The 22,608-nt window shown below is 36.0% G+C and overlaps 1 long non-coding RNA gene and 1 pseudogene across 1 annotated transcript in view; both read right to left on the reverse strand.

Moving 5' to 3' along the window:
- LOC139809455 (uncharacterized) overlaps positions 1 to 22,608 on the reverse strand; it is an 88,180-nt gene that overhangs the window by 63,221 nt on the left and 2,351 nt on the right. The window lies entirely within an intron of this gene.
- LOC139810287 (T-box protein 2-like) lies at positions 5,887 to 9,648 on the reverse strand (annotated as a pseudogene).

A 22,608-nucleotide genomic window follows, 5' to 3' on the forward strand; every position in this document is an offset into this window, starting at 1 on the left:
CGTAGATCGTGTCCTATGATTGAGAAGGAATCATTATACCCCATTGTAGGTCATGGTGTAAGATAAAATTCTAAATAACAAACTCGTGTGTGTAATCAAACAATAACCTCCAAATCCAAATATTTTGAAGTTAATCTTTAATATCCTATATCAAAAGTCCTTCAGATTAAATTAGATGCATTGAATATTCATGGGTCCGCCGGCGAAATCTATTAAGCGAGCGAGTGCGAATTTCTACGGGAAAAGCGGTGTATAAGCGGTAGTATAATAAGTATACTGAGCGGGCGAACAACGATAACGAAATCTCCTGGTTGTCGCGACTATCCTTTTATAAGCTCGGAAAAGAGGCCTTTTTCGCAGATCTCCAATTAAATTAAAACATTTAAAAACAATTATAGGAGATCGCGAAAAGCGATGTGCGCAATTGGAAGCCAGGAGACGTACGCGAATTGATTTGCCCCTGCGAAGAAAGAAACGCGATTTTCGGTTGTGTGATTGGCGGGAGGCGGTCGCGCAGGGTTACAGCGAGTTTTGCGTTGGAAGATCGTTGCAGGTGCTTGACAAACAAGTTTATAACATGGAGTCTTTTTCACGCATAAAAACGATTGTTGCTTGACTTTGTAATAAAAAGAAAGTTAACGAAACTTCTCGAATAGAAATCGGCAGAAAATCCATGTTATAAACGAACAATATATGAAATCGATTATTTTATAGCAATCACATGCATGCGTTCAAGCGATTTTACTCATCTGTGTCGGTGATCAGATGAATGCAATTGTTTTCTACTTATAATGACTTATAAAATATAATGACATCTTACATTTCATTGCAGACCTAGCACTTTTGCAGCTTCAACAGTTTGAGAGATAGGGCTTCTGCAGAAAGTCAGACACTTCCAAATTTTCAAAACCCCGTTTCAGTAGAAAATTTACTCCAAGACTTCGATGCACTTTTTGGGTAATTATTTGTTTTCCTTATGAATTTTTTGTTTTTTACTTATAATGACTTATAAAATATAATGACATCTTACAGTTCATTGCAGACCTAGCACTTCTGCAGCTTCAACTTCTTCGTTTAATCGATCAGTGCAACCAACGGAAAATGAAACACTTGATGATGTGTATTTGTTTAGCGTATATCACACAATATAGTAATATGTAACTTGTTAAATATTGACTTTTCTTCACAAATATTTTATATTAACAAATTGATTTCTAATCACACTACATTTTATTGCAGTATTCTTATCTCATCCTTACTGGAAGAGGACGATGCAAATACTTTGGAAGAAGCGAGCGAGTGCGATTTTGTTCGACAACTCGAAGAAGAGTTTAAGAGCAGTTTCTAAGTAATTATTTGTTTCTCTAATAACTTATAATTTCTGATACATAGAATTTTGCAATTAATGACTATTCACCAAATTATGCCTATGCAATATTCGAAAATTTAAAGGGTTTCGCCATAGAACGACAGAAATATAGATCAATGTAGCATAGTTAATAAAATATAAAATTCAAAAAGTACGGGTCTATCTTCATAGAGAAAAGATCAACAAATTCGCTGACGTGCCTGTCTTCGTGCCCGGAGCAGGCCCTCTTTGCGACCAACTCATGGTACGGGCAAATCGAATTTCGAGTAATAAGCCGATCAGCCAGTATTGACCCCACACTGAACACTTGACTAAGCTGGCCATGAGCACGGAAAGTAAAACTATTACATAATGTGCAAGAACAAAAATGTTATATTATATATATATTATATATATATATAATAGTAAATATCATTCTTTTTTCCATTTTTTTATTTTATCTAAATATTTCATTTTATCTAAATCTTAATAAAACGTATTTTGCAGATATCCTTGGTACGTACTGTGTACCAAACTAAAGTACTCCAAAAAATTTGACAAACCCCTTAATTTTGCCCTTAATGACTGCCCAGGAAATTATACGTATAGAATAGAAAAAATACTTTGGTCCTGTGATGTCTGTCGTATATATAAAACGGAAAACAGGAACTAATGCTGTAGCGTTGTTTCACAGTTAACAGTAATTTCACAATATGAAAATGTATCTCATAAAATTTTTATTCATTATTATAAGTGCCTTAAGTAACATTCCTTTAATATCAGATATATTAAAAATTGCGATGATAATGATGAGAACCAATGATAATGACACATTTAAAATGACAATAATTTGCATAATAATTATAATTTTATACGGGTTTTCTATATTACAATAGGAATGGTCCAGAATTCTCTAGAATTGACGAGCAGGACAAGGATGAACAGCGAAAAGAGTCTCGACCATCATTAAGAATGTAATAAACAAGCTAGGACGTCCTCATCTACATATGTGACAAAAGCGTGACAGATAAACGAATTATAAAAATTATTTGTGTAAATCTAGTTTTACGTCCTTGTTGCATCTAATTGTAAGTACAAAAAAACCGCTCGTGAAAATGTAATTTGAAAATTGCTAAAAAATGAAATGGGATATCACCCACAGAATGTGATATCCAGTAAGAATACTGTCAAATTTAAATAATTCAGAACTTGTTTCGCCATCACATGGATACTAAGTATCGAGTATCGAAAATCAGAAAGACTGTCTGTTTAATTGTCGAAATTTCCCAGAATCTCCCAACAATGAAGAAGAAATTGTGCACAATAATAATAATAATAATAATAATAATAATAATAATCAAACCAATAATAAAAAATTAAATAAGCAGAAAGATAACGTAAAGAAAAAATGTAGTTACTATTATAAATCTCAACCAGATATTCGTCATCGTAACAATCGTATTAAAGATATTGATAAGTCAATGCTATTAAAAAATTGTAATAACATTAAAATCAACCGACTCTCTCTAATTGATAAACAACCCTATTTTGCTAGAAATACTTGTCCATTCGACTCTATAATACAAATATTATTCACGGCAGCTATGGATGAATCACAACGTCATACAATCAAATATTAATGAGACAATGCAATTTATTCTCAATTTTATTAAAAGAGAACCTTGTGAAGATATTTACGAAGAAAAATGCAGACTTCTAAAACAATTATTTAGCTCTAAAATTCAAACAGATTTTGATAAATAGCGAAATATTTCGTCGTTCTCTATTAATTTATGGAATAATCCAACTGTTATCTGGATAACATGTTTTCAAAATTTAGTGATAACCATTTTAATGACACCGAACTTAAATACTTTTTGAACTACTTGAATATATCAGAAATATATTTAACAAATTCAAAACAGCAGCTGCTGGGCAAATAAACAATTATTTTAAAAATACAGATTTTGGCGGTCCTTGCTCTGAGGCGGACGTAAGAAAGCCTCTTTCGTGTATTGAATATTTACAATAAAGTTGTGTTGATTGTCCAAAAACGATGCCTATATTTATTTACCGCAAACCCGACTCGGCGTGAGTGTAAGTGCGAGTGTTCAGGGAAGATCCGGTACGGCGGTAGACGCAACAATATATTAGAATATAGATGTAAAAATTCATATTATGTAATTAATTCTCATTTAAAAAAAAAGTTAAATGTAAATTTACTTGGTTTGATGTGGCAACCGTTGAAGCAACCGACGCGGGCGAAAATTCTTCTAGTTATATACCCCTACTTCGCTGTGTCAAGTAAATTTAAAATTGTTTGAAATTTAATACAAATATAAGTGAAATAATAAAACATCGAAATAGGATAGCACATTGTAGAAGAGAAAAGAAATGGATAAAGTTACAAAAGAATTTTCTAACTAGAATAGTTCGTTACAAAAAATTAGTCATCAATTTATTGTAGCTAAATCTATTTTACGTTGCGTATTTGTCTTTCTGTGAGGTTTCTGTCCTTCTTTGAAGTCGGTTAAAAAATAGAATGCTAACTTCACACCCAACTTTAATACCGAATAGTTCTGAGTAACTTATTTGATTCCTTTCGAAAAGTTCTAAAGTTCCTGATAAATAAAAAATTGCAAAACCTTAGAATAGTTTTAAAAAATCATCTTCAAAACGCAAATATTCACGGAAATAAATACTTGACAGATGGTTCGTCCTGGCCATCTTTGGAGTTGTACAGCTTGAATATAACATAAGCCATAACATAAAAACAAAAAGGAATATAAACTTCAAAGGAAACTTATTAAACATATTAAACATGGTCTAAAAAAAAAAGCCGTTCGGAATCGGCGTTATAAACTGTAGGTGTAATTTTGACACCATCAGTTTATACAGACCTTATGCAGACCTTCGAAGTCGAATACTTTCTTAAAATCCCCATCAAAACGCCTGCAACTCTACCACTAACTAATGGCGATGCGGCCACTAGTTAAGAAGATATTCGAAGATGCAACGGAATGAAATTCGACTAAGCCCCGTTTCACACGTATTTGACACTGGACTACTGACGCCGGGTATCCGATCGCGAAATGTATTAATATGAAAGCATTTACAGGTTTGTCCGATAGACGGTTGTGAAAACAAAGAAAATCGATCGGATACCCGCGGCATCGGTAGTCCGGTATCCGGTGCCGGATGCCTACGTGTGAAACGAGTCTAAATCTTTCTGTCCGTAAACGGTACGGGCACGGCACGGTTATGTCTAAATCGATCTTAACCCTTAAATGCCACACCTCTCAAGAATCTCGTAAGTTCACTGAGGGGTCTAAAAGACCCCAGCATGAAAAATGTCTCCTTACTCATTGATTTTTTGATCTTTAGTTATGACAATTTTTTTCAATGTTGTTCAAGGTCTAGAGAAGAGTATAAAATGCTAATATTGTTCAAATTTCAATTTCGACATAGTATAAAAAATTAAGTAAACTGAGTACTGCTAAGTGTACACACGAGTAGGTCAATCACTCAACTATCATCAATGGGAGCATGAGCTCCATTTTTTGCAAGAAAACATTTCATTCTAAAGGGTCTGGGATCCGCTGGACCCCACTGGTCATTTAAGGGTTAAATCGGAGATATATTCACGGAGGGTTCGTTATATAAGTAATATTGATATAAATCTCGCAGCATCGATATATTCGCGTATAATCGACTAAAGATGCAACAATAAAATTATCGTAAACAATATCAACGAGTAAAACGCATAATTTAATGCATTAAATACAGACATTCATGGCGTATTAAAAAGTTGAAGAAAATTACGTGCAACGCGTAACTTTCTTTCATTTAAAAAAGAAATGTATAATTTTATGAAATAATGAAATATTCTTTTTCTATGCGACTAATTCACTGCAAATCCAAGTGTGTTATCTTGTGTAATAACTAAAGCTCTTCTTACACATTTCTTGTCGTTTTGAATAATAAAACTTAACACGGTTGAACACATTAATATGATTAAACGTGTTGATTTAACACGCAACAAAAGATGTAAAACGAGCTTCAGTCAAACGTGTCATTTTTTAAACGTATGCGTGTAGAAATAACACACTTGGATTTACAGTGTCTGATAAAACGGCTTGCAATTACAATTAATCACAAAGTATTCTATACATACAATCATTAGTCTATATACTCTATATAAATAAAAAATGGTATAGTTACTATAACTGTCCCTACGCATTAAATATCAAAAGATAAAATTTAAACCAATACCTTGAGTTAAATAACATTTTGTTCTTTTTAATTACCATGTGTCAAAATTTATTATTTTAACACAAATAATGTTATTTTAACTCCATTGACTAGTCAAATTAATAATTAAATTAACATTGTTTTAATTAAATTAACCCTTTAGAGGCCAGGTTATAACATAATCTTAAAAGACGTCCCTGACGAATTTTTTTTACTCTTTTTTTGTGTTTTTTCTTAGTATTGTTTTCTTGTTTTCTTTTTTTTATTTGTCTTTTGTTATTTTGTAGTTTTGTGTTTTTGTTTTTTCTGTTTTTTTTTCCATGTACATAATTATGTACACAAGCCCCTAAAAGGTTAACGACATATTAAATAGCAAAGATGGTCTTACTTTGCGTGGCCCTAATACCAGAAGCGAGTTCACGTCGGCGAAACTGGAAACGATCAGTTAAATTACGTGATCGGAGGCACTGTTGACCGTGTACCAAACCCGTGGCCGACCGACCAATCGCTCGCCGATCCGCGTTAAGTACCCGATCGCGTATACACGTATTCGTTCTCTCAGACCTACTACCGGTTATCACGCTGGCCACGGTGGCCTCGCTCCCGTCCGCGTTGCGAACAACGGCAAGACTACTATCTTTTGTAAATCGTGGCAGAAAGGAAAACTACGGTGGTGCGAGCACTGTCGTTTTGTATCGAAGGAGTCAGGCTGTCTTAAGCCATTGATTCTCTGCACGAGTCTCTTTGGGCCTAGAGTCAGAGTCAGTTACAGGTCTGGTAATGCGAATATATAGCCTCTCCCAGTCAAGTCACGAGGTGCGACACCTCCCAATGATCTCGCTGAACCGCTGCAATGGGGCTGTTCCGATTCAGCACGGCTCGGTCGCAAGATATGATATCGGCTGGCCAGCGCGTTCTGCAGTAACCAAGTAGCGTCAATGGCAATCTGACTGCGCCTCTAAGAGCCTGTAGTGATACGGGCCCAAGTACCGCTGGTGAGTTGCGGAGCCAAAGAAAGGCACGGTTATCTGGGAAGCTCTCGGCTGTCAATCCGTTTGCTCCACAACACGCAGTAAATATGAAGAAGTTAAGAATGAATCTTCACGCCCGGATTCTCGGATGGTCCGGGCACTGCACGCACGATGCGAGATTGATGACTCGGTTAGTGCGGAAACACCCAGTAACTCCGTAGCTGGCTCCTCGAAAGTAGGCGCTAGTTATCGGGTATAGAAACGATTACGCCTCTTGACGCACGAGACTCATGCCACGAGTAGCCGTGGCCCCCAATAGCCTTCTTCTTTCTTCTTCTTCTTTGTAAATTTTATGACACCTAATCCTCCTCAAGATCACATAACGGCCAAGAACAAGTCGAATATAATAAATACAGACTCGAAAGATTCAATCCAAACTCGGCGTTGATTGCATCAGCAATCTTCAAAAATTATTCAGAAATAAATAGTAATTAGTTATTTCGTGAATGGATATCCATATGTGTCAAACGCAGTGCACGGGTACTGCGTTTCAAGCATGCCCAGCGCCGGGGATCGACTCGCAACGGTGGCGGGATTCGCGTCCGCTTCTCCCACGTTGCAAGGCCGGCCAACTTCGACTCCCCGGCTAAAGTAAAAAATAATCGCATGCTTTAATGGGCTTGGAACCCTTAAGGGAGGGTCGTTCGGCTGATTCGATTCGGAGTCGTAGATCAATGAGACTCTTTCATCGGGACTGGAATCCAATTGAGCCTGATGATCGATCGAATGATGCTTTCGCTTGAACCGTGACTGACCCATCTCGCGAAAACTTCCCCTTCGCGAATGGATTGTTAGATCTTCAACTTCGTGATGTTCTCGTTTTGGTATGCCGTCACCGCGATAAATTCCGTCTCCTTGAAAGCGAACAACGCGGTTGAATGAGTAAAGAGCTCGTTTTAGTTCTTCGCATCGAAGCAACGGACTATTCAGATCCTAAAAACGTACTTGTGCATCGATGTTAATACCACGGTATTATTGGGATCGTTGATGTTGTTCGTGAGCTTCAATTTATTGAAGCTGATCGAATTGTCCATTCAGTGGCCGGATCCCGTTGCCGGACTCTCGGGATGCTTATAAATCCTATAGCCGAAGGGCTGTTGCGGCTCTGCCGGCCCCACAAAACTCCAGCCACCCATATTGCTGTTCTCGCCCCCGTTCTGGTATCCACAGTACTTGTGGCAGCGATCGGAGGCCGGTGCTATCTCCATGAGGACATAATAATTCTCACGTTTCTTCAAACCGTTTACGTTTATTTGAACGGACGGAAATATGCGCCGACTGCTCTTGGTAATTATCATTTCTGTATTATTCTCGGAGAATTGCTGCCAGAGGTTTCAATTAAGCAGCTCCACGTTGACTCCGCGCAGCAATGGGGGTTGAAATACCCATTCGCTTAAATTCATCCTCTCACCTAATTTGCGTTGTAGAGCGATCGGTGACTGCGCGAAGAGTGGCGATGCCAGTTGCATATTCAGTTCCAGGAGCATCAGTGCATTGTTTGAATCTTGAAGAAACATCTCCGATGATCGACGTTTCTTCTCCGATACCGTCGGTGTAAGGTATAAGGCAAACACGGAAATGGTCAGAACGAACGTCCAAATCACGTGCAGTTGTAGAATGGAACTGAGACAATCGGTTCTCGCCTACCAGTGACCTATCACAAAACGGGATCAGTGCAATCCACCGAAACTAGGCAAACTATATGTGTCGTCGGTCGTTCGGCGCCAATAGATGAGACAACTATGTGTCCATAAACCTTTTGTCCTTTCTGCCGCAATTTACAAAAGGTAATATATAAGGTAACAAATATATACATACATATATATATATATATATATATATATATATATATATATAATCTATATATGTAACGTTCACATGATAATTTTAAATGCCATAATCTACTAAGCCAGTTAAAATAAATATTAACTCATTACGCGTTGTTAATCTATTTGTCGTAACTTTCTCTTTTTTAACCCTTTAGGGGCCACACATCGATCCCGTGGGAGTAAAATGTTATAATTTATAAGGTAGTCTTAAAAGACGTCCCTTTTGAAAGTTTTTTAGTTTTGTTTTTTTTCTTATTTTTTGTTTTTTTTTGTTTTTTTTCTTAGTACATAATTATGTACACAGGCCCCTAAAGGATTAAAAATATTCAGATACTGTCTGTTTCTTTTCCTGGTAATCTCAGTAGAGACATCCTGCACTTCAAGCTTCTCACATATTATACATATTTGCCTTTCCGCTGAATCTCGATCAGTCGAACTCAAGATATTAAGATTCTCTAATAATTCGATAATATTCCAACAACGTTCAGACGAAGAAATTATTAGATTAATGTGTGTACAAATGGCAACAACTGGCTTCTTTTATGTACAGTTTACATTAGTGATATATATTAGCAATATTTAGATCCTGATAAAAATATGTGCACGGAAAGAACGGTTTTGCTGAAATATCTAAAAATTTAGCTAAATATACAGATCTAAAAATAATTTTGTTACACCATTAAAATAATTATAGTAAGTCGCTGAAATATGACGATTCTGTAAAAAAATTTGACATTTTAGCAATCAATTTAAGTTCTACATAATTATTTTGACCAACCAACAAAATTATTTTCAGATCTGTATCTAACTAAATTCTTAAATACTACGGGTACAAAATTCGGTTTTGTGAAGCGCAAACGAAAGCCAGAGACTTGCAGAGTTTCTTATTCACGTATCATGGAAATGCACGCCCTTAATCTACACATACGGAAAGAACGGTTTTCTGTTTGAAAATAATTTTGTTGCACCATTAAAATAATTATAGTAGGTCGCTGAAGTATGATGATAATGCTGTAAAAATTTTGATATTTTAGTAATCAGTTTGATTATTTTACATAATTATTTTAATGATGCAACAAAATTATTTTCAGATCTGTATCTAGCTAAATTTTTTGATACTTTAGCAAAACCGTTCTTTCCGTGCACCATTCCTCTGTACACTCTTTACAAATATAGAAAAAAAATATTGAAAAATAAAAATGCGTTAAGTCATTACAATGTTAAATTTACGTAAAAATCCATGTACACGGTGAATCTCGAGATTTTTCTCTCTCTTTCTCTCTCTCTCTCTCTCTCTCTCTCTGCGATAACGAAAACTCACGTTTTCACGCCAAATCGCGTGTTACGATATCGTATTAAAACTTATAATAAACGACTGTTTCGGCCGAACTTCAACCGATGACATAATGTGCGCCTTTAAATATCAAAATAAAAATACATAATTATACTCAATGTATACAAAATAGAAAACAATAAACGTTTAGCTTGTACACGTAAGTGAATCTCGCGTATCATTAATGTATGTATTATAAATGTGTACTTGGCGTCTTTTTTTGCCTTTTTTGAAAATTACATTTACGTGGTATCGTTAACAAAACGATATTTTCACAAGCTCAGACTATTCAGTACATCCGCTGTAATCTACTTTTCATTAAAAAGTACTCTTGTGAACTATTCATCATATACTGTAGATATTAATAGATTCTAGATTTAGTAAAAACACAAGATAAATGCTATCATTTATCAAAACTCATTTAACCGATAAGCTTAAACATGCAATTAATTATATGGATTTAATTTTAATTGTCGTATACAAATAATCAAATTCTTTAATAAAAATTCGAACAAATTTAGATTTTGTATTAGACATTTAATCATTATGTCTAATTCGCGTTATACTTATAAATAATAAAGGTGTCCAGATATAGGTACATATCCGGGTATTGGTACTTTTAACTTAATTTCTAAATGTTGAGCAAAACATAATATATTAAACTTCTTAATGGCTAGTTAAAAAGATATTCGACTTCGAAAATGCAACGCGTAAAATTCGACTAAGTCCGCATAAAAATTATTTTAAAAGTTCTAGACGTTCTGATAAGAGTTCCGTTTTTTAGTAGAACTCTTAAGAATTCTGAGAAGAATTTCTATGATCGAAAACGATCCAGTCACTAGTTAAGAAGACATTCGACTTCGAAGATTTGCCGTGAACATCATTTGCGTAAGTTTTGATAATGATTTTTTTCAATGGATTTTTTTTGGCAAAATTACCAAAACTATCGCTAAAAAGTATCAGGAACTATAGAACTCGACTGTATGCGAGAAGAACTCTCTTTTATTCTTTATCTGCTAGAAAATGATCTGCTACGGGAAGTTAGCAGATCATTTTTTCGATCGACTGTTATTTGGGTAAAGTCATCAGAACTATTACTAAAAAGTATCAGGAACTATAAAACTCGACTGCATGCAACAAGAACTCCCTTTTATTTTTGATCTGCTAGAAAATGATATGTCAACTTCACCGACATCAAAGCAAGTCATATAAATCAAAAAGATATATTTCGTACATCATACAATCGGTAGAATAATACGTATAACAGGTAACAACACTGTCTTAAAAAGAAACAGATGACATTAGCATTACACATCGACGTCATAAATGGACATAAAAAATTAGAAAACCAATAAAATGCAGAAATGAAAGAAATCACAAATAGTTCAAAAAAATTTAAATTAGACTTAAGTCTATCGTTCGTTGTTAGGTGCTTCTTAAGTGTGTTAATTTTTAGAAGAAAGTCGGTATCTTTATATAAATTTGAATAAGTTGAACTAAAAAAAAATTTTTTTTTTAATTTGACGGTAGAATCATTAACTATTCATATTTCTAAAAAAGTATTTCTAGAAAATTTTCCTTAATATTTTATTACTTACATATTTTCTTTATATTTATTTATACACATGTTATTTTCTTAAAAAAAAAAAAAAAAGGAACACATATATACGAGTCAAGAAATATCATTTCATAAAAGAAAGCTAGGGCACAAGCGATCATTGAGGATCAAGATTCAGATGTTGATAAACTGCCGACGCTTAGAGAGCTTAGCATCGCGGCAATTGCATCATCTAAAACCGGAAAACTGTGATATACAAGCTTACATCTTGAAAAATTGTAAATTTTATAAAAATTATGACAGTGACTGCTGGATACAATCATTAAGGGATTGCTTGACGAAAGGGAAGGATTTTCTCAATCTCAAGGACAAACGAATAAAAGGAAAAGGACACTGTTATTATTGGCGGCTGACGCTTTCATAGACTAAACTGATTTTTAATTTTTACAGTATATCTAACTAACTTCAACATTTTTAATTCTCATACGCGCTGCGTGTGTTTTAACTTAAAAATAAGTTTAAATTTAGTAATCGAAGGAAGAAGATAGACCCGTACGATGTGATATGTTGGGCAAAAAATTGTACGTATATCCACATTTACATGCATCTAAGAAAAATTTAAGTAATAAATAAAGTAAATAAACCATCCCTCTCTCTTCGTTTTGGTGAGCAGTTTTTCAAACGCTTGTTAACGCGATTTCTGTACCGCGCTTAGTATTTAACCGTCTACACTGAGAGAAAAGTTATGCTAATGGTATATACCTTCGAATCTTTCATTTCAATTGTAATCGGAAGGGACATGCTTTCTTTCCATGACTTCTGGCCCTGGAACCGTTCGAAAAGCTACTTATAGTTGCGAGAATATAAAATTCAAAAAGTATTTTTTTTTTTTTTTTAAAGATAATGATTCCCTTCTCGGGATATATAACGTTTTACAGGGACGTTTCCTTGAGAACATATATGAGATATCACATGCAACGTAACCATCAAAACTTTGCCAAACAGCTTAGAGCTGTAAGGAACGTAACTTTAACACAAGAATTAAACACAATTACCAAGGAACTCGAAACAGTAAGAGAAAAATTGAGAATCTCAAAGATAGAAATAAATGATCTAAAATATAATAATGCTGTGAGAATTTCGACAAATCATGAACAAGCAGAAGAGTTAAATACACTATATAAGAATATAGACATGCACATTTATGGAAGAACAGCGCAAGATTGTTACAAATTATAAATTATTTCGCAGAGAAATGGACTAACTACTTAAATTGGATAATGCAGCCGAGGAAGCAGGTGGATCTGAGGTGAATTATACTCATAGAGAAAACTCAAAACAAAAATTTCGATGTTCTATTTGCAACATTGAAATAGAATGTGAGCTTAATTTTAGGTGCCATATGCTGGAAAAACATGATGTTGGTGAACTATAGTAATGAAAATGATTGATGAGAATCCTAAGGTCATTACCTCACTTCGATTACCCAGTAGAGCTGACGGAAAATTTTGCTTTATGGAATTATTATGGAATATGCCGTAATTGTGGCACCCGGATGAATTGTATATACAATAGAGTACGGAAGTAATTGTGACAGTCGTTATGGCAGATAAATCAGAAATATCAAACTGGTTTAAAGTAAATGAAGCCGAAAGCGAAGCAACGTGCGACGTATGTAATAAAAAATTTAAGTTATAAAAAAAATAAGACACGTGATTTCAGATCACCTATAAAAAAAAAAAGAAACACGAACGATTATACAAACTGGATAATTTGGTCTCCGAACAAGTTTATCTTTGTAAATGAGGAACACACAGACCAATATTATAGTTGATTGTAATAAGATGTTTGTATTGTAAGATTTGAATTGTATATATAATGTTGACCTCGTCAACAAAACAGAAGGCACAGCCCGATGTTCGTAGCCGGATCAAATAAAGATAAGGTAAAGAAATCTCTATTTTAAAAACAGAGTTTCCATTTTTTGTCTTATGTAACAATCTTTTTTATTGTTTTATTTCAGGAAAACAAACAGGAAAACAAACCATATAAACCCTAAACCCTACAAACGGTATCCACCGAAAGACAAACGAAGAGCAATAGAGGATGTTGAAAATGGTAGATGCTCTGTTAAAGAAGCGGAAAAAAAAACGAGGTGCACTCGAAAACTCTCTACGCAGAACTTGCAAAAAAACCCCATTAAAAAGTAAAGAAAACTTGGGTATGGATGATGACCGTGAGTAGAGGCTTTGTTGTCCAATCGAAAGAAACAGGGCTAAATAAGAGCCAATTCGAGCCAATTATTAATGATTGAATAAATCTCTCGCATCAAGAACAGCGAATTGGCTCTTACACACGCAAATACGAATACACGAAATAAATTATACGAAACGTATTTCGATACACGAAATACGTTTTTCACTTTTTCATTACATAGAGTGAAACACGCCGCGATTCAAAATTCGAGACAACCAATCAGCATCGCGGAAAAGAGGCCTCAATTCTTCGATACAAATATAATTCACTCAGCTAACATGCCATTTTTAGGGAGGAAGACTTTTTGAAATTAAATTTAACTATAAACAGTTGCCCTTCTACTATGCAAAGTGCCGATTTTTCTATACGAAAATGTGTTATTTGTGGAAAGTATCACAATTAAATAAGCATTTTGATACATGCTCGATACGAAATCGAATGTAAGTAAACATTCAAGTAAAGATTCTATATAATCTTAGAACAAATATTAAATTCGATGTTTCATATCATGAAACATATATGTAGGGAGAGTTCGGCAGACTTGACCATAGAGAAGAGTTGAACTACTTCAAATATCTCGTTCAAGTTTCACGCCAAGCACGCAATTGTTAAGTTGCTGTATTATATTATATTATATTATATTATATTATATTACTATGTTATTATGTATTATATTATATTATATTTTATTGTTGTATTATATAAATACAACCGCTAAGAAGCGCGATTCCGAAAAGCACGCGCCGAAAATGTAACCGTTCGTGGGATAAACATTGTCAGACGACATGACGGAAGACACGTCGCCGACGAAAGAAATTCTCGAGGAGATTTCGAAAATCCTCGGCGAAAAGACCGAGGAATCCGACTCGGCTAACCCCGGGATCAATCAGGGATGGGCCACCTTATATCGGGAAGGATCAGAGGCCGCACCGCCACCTCCACCGGCTGGATCGGTCCCGTCAACATCCGTGCCGCGAGTCGGGACCATAGTCCAGCGGTCCGACGCAGCCAACCTGGCGAAGCAAGTGTGGCTGCTGGCCCCGCCACCACCGCCGCCCCACGCTTGCGACCGAGGCACGAGCCACCTTGACAATCCCAACCAACGCTCAATCCACCGAGGGTCATGGGACCGCTCCCACCGCTGTCGATCCCGATAGAGATCTAGATTTTTCACTGAGTAAATCAGTATACTTTCACTGATTTATTCAGCATTCCAAGATTCACTAATTTTTCAGTTGAATTTCACTGATTGTCAGTGGCATACTTTAGACTGATGCATTCAGTGAATAGTCACTGCTAATCAGTGACGACGTACGATTCGAAAAGAATTTCGAATTATCGGGTGATTGAAGCGAATGACAACGGAAAATGTAGGAAGATTGAGATGCGCTTTATCTATCGCATCTAAATTCTAATTAACGTGTCGCCTCATTACAGTCCGAAAAATGAAGATCACTATTATCTTTAGCTACTGACTTGTCGAGAAGATCCGAAGCGAAATAAAACTGTCGTTAATACGATTAACTTGATGCAATCGTGCACGCGGAGAAGCTTATAGGTATAGAAAATTCTATTCCACAATTGATCCGGATACTACCGGTTGATTAGAAATTTTGAACCATAAGTGAGAGGAGAAACTTAAGTGATAGCTATTAAATAAATAACTTTTTTAATTTTAAGTAGAAATATTACGATGGGACGAACATTGCGCATTTCTAATTTATAATTATTTCAATTGTATCCTACTTGACCCTTTATTTCTTTATTTGCGAAAAATATGTACGCTTATCGAATTGAAAAAAAAATATTAACCGCCTTCGAAAAACTCGCGACGAGTGTACGGATAAACCAATTTTGTTTCGCCTGTTCAGGTTCAATGGTATCGCGATCTCGGCCGAAACATAGGACTTGCTGTATCAATTAAAAAAGACTAAAACAAAAAAAAAACAAAAAAACAAAAAGCAAAAAAAAGACAAAAAACAAAACTCGATTACGCTAATCCATTATGTGCGGTTTTAAAAGGTGAGGTACGACTGAGTGATATTGAAAATAGTACAATTTGTCCAGTTAAATTCCGCTTAAAGAAAAAAGTAGACAATGTCTCTTATATAATATTTCTTTCAGATGGAAATTCGAAGAAAAAAAAGAACTAACATAAAACAGAGAAAAGAAGATATTATCAAGAATAGATTGTTTCTTCGAGTGAAATACCTAGTAATTCGTCTAACGAGAATGAATCTCTTTTCAGATCACCTATGACCTATGATATGAACGATGTCCTGACACTCAATGTCCTGCTCTTCCTCAAGTCGCCGAGGTAATTGAGCAGCGCGCTGCCGACGTTGAGCTTCTTCTTAATATCCGTCGTTGACAGAAGCGGCATGAAGCCGTCCATATCACGCGGATTCACCGCCATGGTCGGGGCGAGATGCTACACGTCGTTTTCGTCACCGCCACTCCAGAAGACGATCCACCCGCGCGGGTCCTTCGTTCGCGAAAACGGAACAAGGACGATACGCACGGAGTAACGGATCTGCTTTAATGGCGATGGCGGTTAATTACTTAATTCGGTTGAACGTTCGCCATACAAATTTAACCAGCGTTGTTCCAACAAAATATAAGAATTCAACAATTAACGTCAATTCAAGAACAAAATATAATAATTCAAGAATTAGCGTCAAGAAATAGAGCTTTCACAAATGTATTTTTGATATTGATATTACGAGAAGACGCACGTAATATAATAAAACTCATCAACAAATTTATATTTGAAGACAGGTAATGCCCACGACAAATTATAAAATAAATTAACTTATTTCCCTTTATCTCAAGTACAAATAACTTCCGCACGCGTAACCGCACTATGCGAGTAATTATCTGTTCTACGTTCGCAGTGTATTCTAATACCTCGCGTTGTTATAACGTATATGTATAATTATTAATAATCTACGTTTCGCGCACACGTATACGCGCCGCGTTGTTCAAACGTATCAAAGGATTTCGCACCGTACCGTACACGGGATTCCTGGTGGTTATCAGAACGATCGACACGTACGTCCGCACCGTATCGCTTCTGCCAGGAGACTCCTCGAGTGTTCGCCCTTCCTCGCGGTCGTTCTCGCTCGCTATCACGTATACGCCATGTGAGATCACATGCCCTTATTGTGCGCCCGTTGTCTTCGCACGCGTGTTCGCTCGCTGTATCTGACAAACAATTTTTTCTAACACTTTCTCTTTTCTTCCGGAAAGTTCCACTATGTACCGGGTGATCTGAACTTTATTTTACTTCGATATTATATCTGCATATTCGCTAATGACAATCACACGCACGCGTTAACACACTTAATTAATTAACGTAGTTGTGGCGCCTTCCAAGCTTTTTTGTCTTCGAAGACGTCACATTACATCAATACTCTACTCGCTCTCGCAATGCCACACGCTCGTGTTAAGCCCTCTCACGTTTCTATAAATTAGACTCGAGAAATCCGCTAATTTCTCATATATATATATATATATATATATGTATATAGTGGCAAGATATATATATATATATATATATAGTGGCAAGAACCCCTGTGCGAGCTTCTCACCACTTTGTCTTTCTAATATATATATATATATATATATTTAGAAAGACACAAAGTGGTGAGAAGCTCGCACAGGGGTTCTTGCCACTTGAGTATAAATAAGCGCGAAAAATCATCGTACAGTTATAGTTGAGTTATTTTCCTGTGCTCATAAGCTAATCTACCGACAGTTTTTACACGAGCTAATATATCAAGTTCTGATTTATACACTTTAACTTCAATAAATCTTTAAATCAGGATCTTAACTGCAATTGTAAACAAGAATTAAAATTATTTCAATTAAAACAGATTTTAAACAACAGTTGGAAACGTATTCTCCTTGAATAAAGGTAATTTTAATTTTAATTCTCAAAACTAATATCCTTTAATTTCACAACTCTTAGCGATTAGAGGACTCAAAAATGGCGACGAGAATTCTTTCCATTAAATTGATTTCGACCATATCATTGAGGTCCTTATGCACATTTAAAGAGATCGATGCCATTAAAGAGCTCAATTCAAGGCTTAATGAGTTGGAAAAATCCAACAAAAAATTAAAGAAATCCAACGAACAGCTCAATTTTAGGCTTAATAAGTTCGAAGAAGAACTAAAAGTAACGAAAAACGAACTAGCTAAAAGTAACGAAAAAATTAGAGCATTTACGAACTTAATTTGAACTTTGAACTTAGGCGCGGACGCACGATTCATTAAAAAACGGATAAACGAATTACGAGATGCACGAGAGATCAAATACTTACTTTGAAGAAAAATCAAGTTTGTCTGTAAAATCTCTTAATACATATATACGCGTAATTAATAAACATCGAAACAGAATTGCGCATTGCAAAGAAAAGGAGGTAGATAGATATTCGTCGGCCCGACACAAATTGGCAAGACTCAATTCGCACTCGCTCACTTTAAACATCCGATTTTGGTGAGAGGGAAGCAGGATTGGTTGAGATCGAAAGAGAGAATAACCGACGGTGTGGTCCTAGACGACATGGCGTTTAGGAATTGGCTCCCAGAGACTCTTCTCCATATACGATGGAGTGCGAGACAGCATTTACGCAAGACGTCAAATATAGTTCGATGTACATATGGGACACTGAATGCAATCAATACGTCCAGCCGTTGAGTCTCGTCTGGAAAAATGGTCAAGATCCAAAAATATCTGATTGACATGTCGTCATTAAACAAGATGAAAAGACACTCGAGGAGAAGAGAATCCTAAACGTTTTCAAGCACCGGAAAACACACAATTTGCATGCGCGATCAAGAAGTAACGGACAATCTTTTAATATAGATTTGAATAAAAATCTCTAATACGCAAGTCTAGATTGTAAAAAAATTTTATAACTAAACTAGTTCGTTACAAAAAATTAGCGATTAATTTATTGTAGCTAAATCTACTTTAAGTTAAAAAATTTTTAAGTATTTGATTTTTATAAGTGAAATAATGGGAAGTAAAAGGCCGGAAGAGATTTCATTGGGTTGTGAAATATCGCGAAAGGATGCTTTAGTGATGGTCACTGGCATGCCGGGGCCGACCATCCCCTCGACAAGGTCACGTTCCCTGTCCAGACGGTAGCTTGACCGAGGGGAACGTCCGGGATGTCGTCTCCGCCCGAGCTAATTGTGAGGAGCAAAAGCCTCCTGACCAAAAGATAACATAATGTCGCGGCAGAATACTGTTTCAGGTGCGCCCGAGAGGAGCGAGAAACTCGCGTCGTCATAAAGTTCATGGAGAGATATCGATTATTAATAAATTAAAAAATATTCTATATACGTCAAAAGAATCTAGTTCGTATGCTTAAGAATATTCTATTTGATTAATATTTTTTTCTTTTCACAAATTTAAAAATTTTTAACGACCCAATAAGAATTGTCATCATATCCTATTGCGCATCAACTCGTTTACAGTCTTTAGACTTTATAAAAAGAAAAGTCGGCATACCAAAGTGGTGAAATTCAAGGCGGTATTAACTATAGGTTTCCATCGATTTTTTATACACAAACGTATCCAGCGGAATCGTATTTCATAATTATGAGCATAAAACTCATAAAGATATTGCATCATATCTATAGCTTGGCCGCAGTCAGTTTCGATTTATGTAAACAGTTTAAAAATATTATTTTCTGAATATCAGGAAATTTCTTTACATCTAGGAATTTACGAGATATATCGATACCATTCCAAAAATGGTCAATGTTTTCCGTCTACTGTTCATATTCGGAGTTTAAGAGGTCACTTGGCAAACGTACGTGTGATAAAAGTATTTCATTTGTGTCAAAAATAGACCATCTGTATACACATACTAAGAATCGACGAATGCCAGAGTCTCGACATAATAAGAGAACGACTTCCGTGGCCAGTAATGACTAATGAATTGCATCGGGGCTCGATGTCGAACGACCGTTTCACGTACACTGTCAGAATTCGAATCGATCGAAAATCTTGATTCATCTGTTGTCTGCCGCAAACGCGATACGGAAATCTTGCAAGAGCATCGACTTGATGCCCTTGCGACGGAGATCTTGTCCACGAGGCGGACGACGATCGCGAACGCAACGCGATGATAGTGAGCTCGTCGGAGGCGAGCTCACCTGATGGTGAGCAGGAAGGTCACCCTCTTTTGCCGAAATCACTTGATTTGGAGACGTGCGAAACGAGTCTGCCACGAGGCCGTTCTCTTCCGCCAGGAGAGTTCTCGAGAGACGGAAACGGGGGAGAGATCCGAAACGCGGCGCTCTCTGATTGAATTGGATCGGAATTGCGCCGTGCTCCGATTCTCGACAACGCCAACGCCGGCATGCTCGCACCTGTGCGTGGGGCGGCATCGACGCGTGATCAACCACGCGGGGCGGCGTGATCGACAACCCCGGATCGAATACGTGCCACGAGACTGACGGCAGGCACGTAAGGGTCAGCCTCGCGGCCCGATGCTTACATCGAGATTGCTATGTTCGATCCTTAACAACCATTATTAACATTGAATATATTATAGTTGAATAAAATATTTAAAATCCGATTAATGTGTTTAAAATTTCTTTACACGAAGAGATATTAAAAATATAATTGACAAACTTATGTTTCCAAATTATTTATAATAATAATTATATACATTTAATTTAAGTTTTACACATTTATATATTAAATTTAATAGCTTTTATACTTTAATTAATTAAATATTAACATTTTACGTAAAAATGTTTAGAGAAATCTATACGTATTTCTTTTAAAATATATTTTTAAAAGAGTTTCTACTATCCTGTAGAAAAATTGAAATTCTACGAAATTTCCAGAGAATCGATGCGACCCCCGAAAGTATTTGGCAGTGATGTGTCTCACCTTATTAATTAACATTAATATTAATTAAGGATGTTTATATTCCTTCTTAATTCGGGGCACATTATTCGCCGGAATTTCGCGCTAATATTGTCAAATCTGGTTTCTAACAAATCTTTATGGAAATTTGTACAACAATAAAATTAAGAAAGAGCAGAGAAAAATTCTGCGATCGGGAATATTGGAAATCCCCGAGAAAAGTCCGCAACTTCGGCGACCCTATACTATATACATTCGCGAGGGTAAGCACCCGCAGGACGTCGATGCCCGAGAAAAAAAAGGGTTGTAAAAAAGGGTTCGAGTTTCTGGGAGTGCTCCATCCCCCCCGACAGAGCACGCAAATGCAATAATCTATTATCTCGTAATTGTTTATCGTCGTCGTTACGCACGCACGTTGCAACTATTTTCTATTGTATGAGGGGGTGGCGGAATCTGTGGGGGTGGGGTTCTTTTGCCTGTGTTATTAACATAATTGTCGCGCGTTGCTATGACCGTTCGTCTCGTACCGGTGCGTTCTCGCATCGGCATTCGAATTTGTTAAATCCGACGGCGATGACGAGCGCAGAATCTGCTTATTCCCATCTCGAGGATAATTAACGTTACAGCGAGTCGATAATTATTACAGGCTTGCCTCGCCCGGCTTCCTCTGTGCACGCAACTTTTTTCCGCCTCGCGGAGGAAAAAGGATGGATTTCTTGCGGACAGCGTTATATATATCGATTAGCGACGAAGATACTCGTTTGCGAAGCCATTTTAATCTTCTGCGATGTCGTGATTTCAATTGACGCTTTCTCTCTCTCTCTCTCTCTTTGACAAACTTCAACGCAATGAACGAAGGTATATTATTTGCATCGATTGCAACTCTCCTTTCACGATTGTTTCTTAGGAGAGAATTTTTTCAACGAGAGAGATTCTGTAGAACTCATCCTTGAAATCACAATGTTACATACCGAGCGATATGAATAATTGATTTTATCACTCGGCCAATTTTTAAATCAAATTTTTCTCTAAAGAAAATTCTTAGTAAAATATTATCATAGAGAAAATTTAGATTTGCACGAAATCGAGAGAGGCAAACAATGGTTTATGGAACCACATTAGTTAATTGCATCGGTTCCAGTAAATTATGGACCGCGTATTGATCGCTGTAACATTATTTATCCCCTGTTTCTCTAGGTTTCGTTAAAATAAAATCTTCCGTCAAGCAAAATTACGCGCTACATCATGCCGGGTGACGTTTATAGCTTACGCTTACGTTTATAGCTTGAGAATCTGCGAGGTAGTTTGCATGTAGGCGCGTCGCGACGCCAGGCGTCTCGAACGCGAGAACTGCGCTTGTTTGTATATTTTTATGCGTTTAAGTTTAGGTAAAGGTAAAGGTAACCAAACAACCGGCCCCGAGAACTCTTGTTTCCGTTGCAAAAGAAAATAAAAAAAAAATAGAGAACAGAACATTCACAAACCAAACAAAAACTACAAATGTCCAAATACATCCAACGGAGTACGTCAGCCAGAGAATGAGGAGACAAACTCCTTCGATACCGGCTGATTATCAGAGCCGGTAGATTATAACGGTACGGTTACGAATTATCGATTACGAATTATTACGTTAACGAAAGCGCGTTAATTATACACTGAAAAAGAAATACTTAGATCCAAGAAAATATTTTTTCACATAGTAGGTACCAATGGCTTATTTACTTAATATAATCACATATTAATTTAGAATTAAATATTTTTACTTAATTTAAGTAAAGATTTTTAGTTAGTATTTTTTTTCAGTGTACAAGAAAAAGATAAATAATCACGTTCATTAATAAAATATTAATTAAATTTAAATTTAACTTAATTTTGCATTTAATTTCTCGACAATGCGCGTAATTAACTTTTTCGATTAAGAAATGTCTCGAAATTATAAAAAGCAAGAAAGAATTATATCAAAGAATATATTAACCGCGTTTTAATCGAAATCGTCGAGATTATATCTCGATCGCGAATATCTGAATTTAAATAGCATAATGTACACGAAACAACCGAAATTAAAAAATCAATCGATGAATAAATCAATAAATAAATCAATGATGGAAAA

This window comes from Temnothorax longispinosus, chromosome 3, assembly GCF_030848805.1.
Source record: "Temnothorax longispinosus isolate EJ_2023e chromosome 3, Tlon_JGU_v1, whole genome shotgun sequence".
Taxonomy (NCBI): Eukaryota; Metazoa; Arthropoda; class Insecta; order Hymenoptera; family Formicidae; genus Temnothorax; species Temnothorax longispinosus.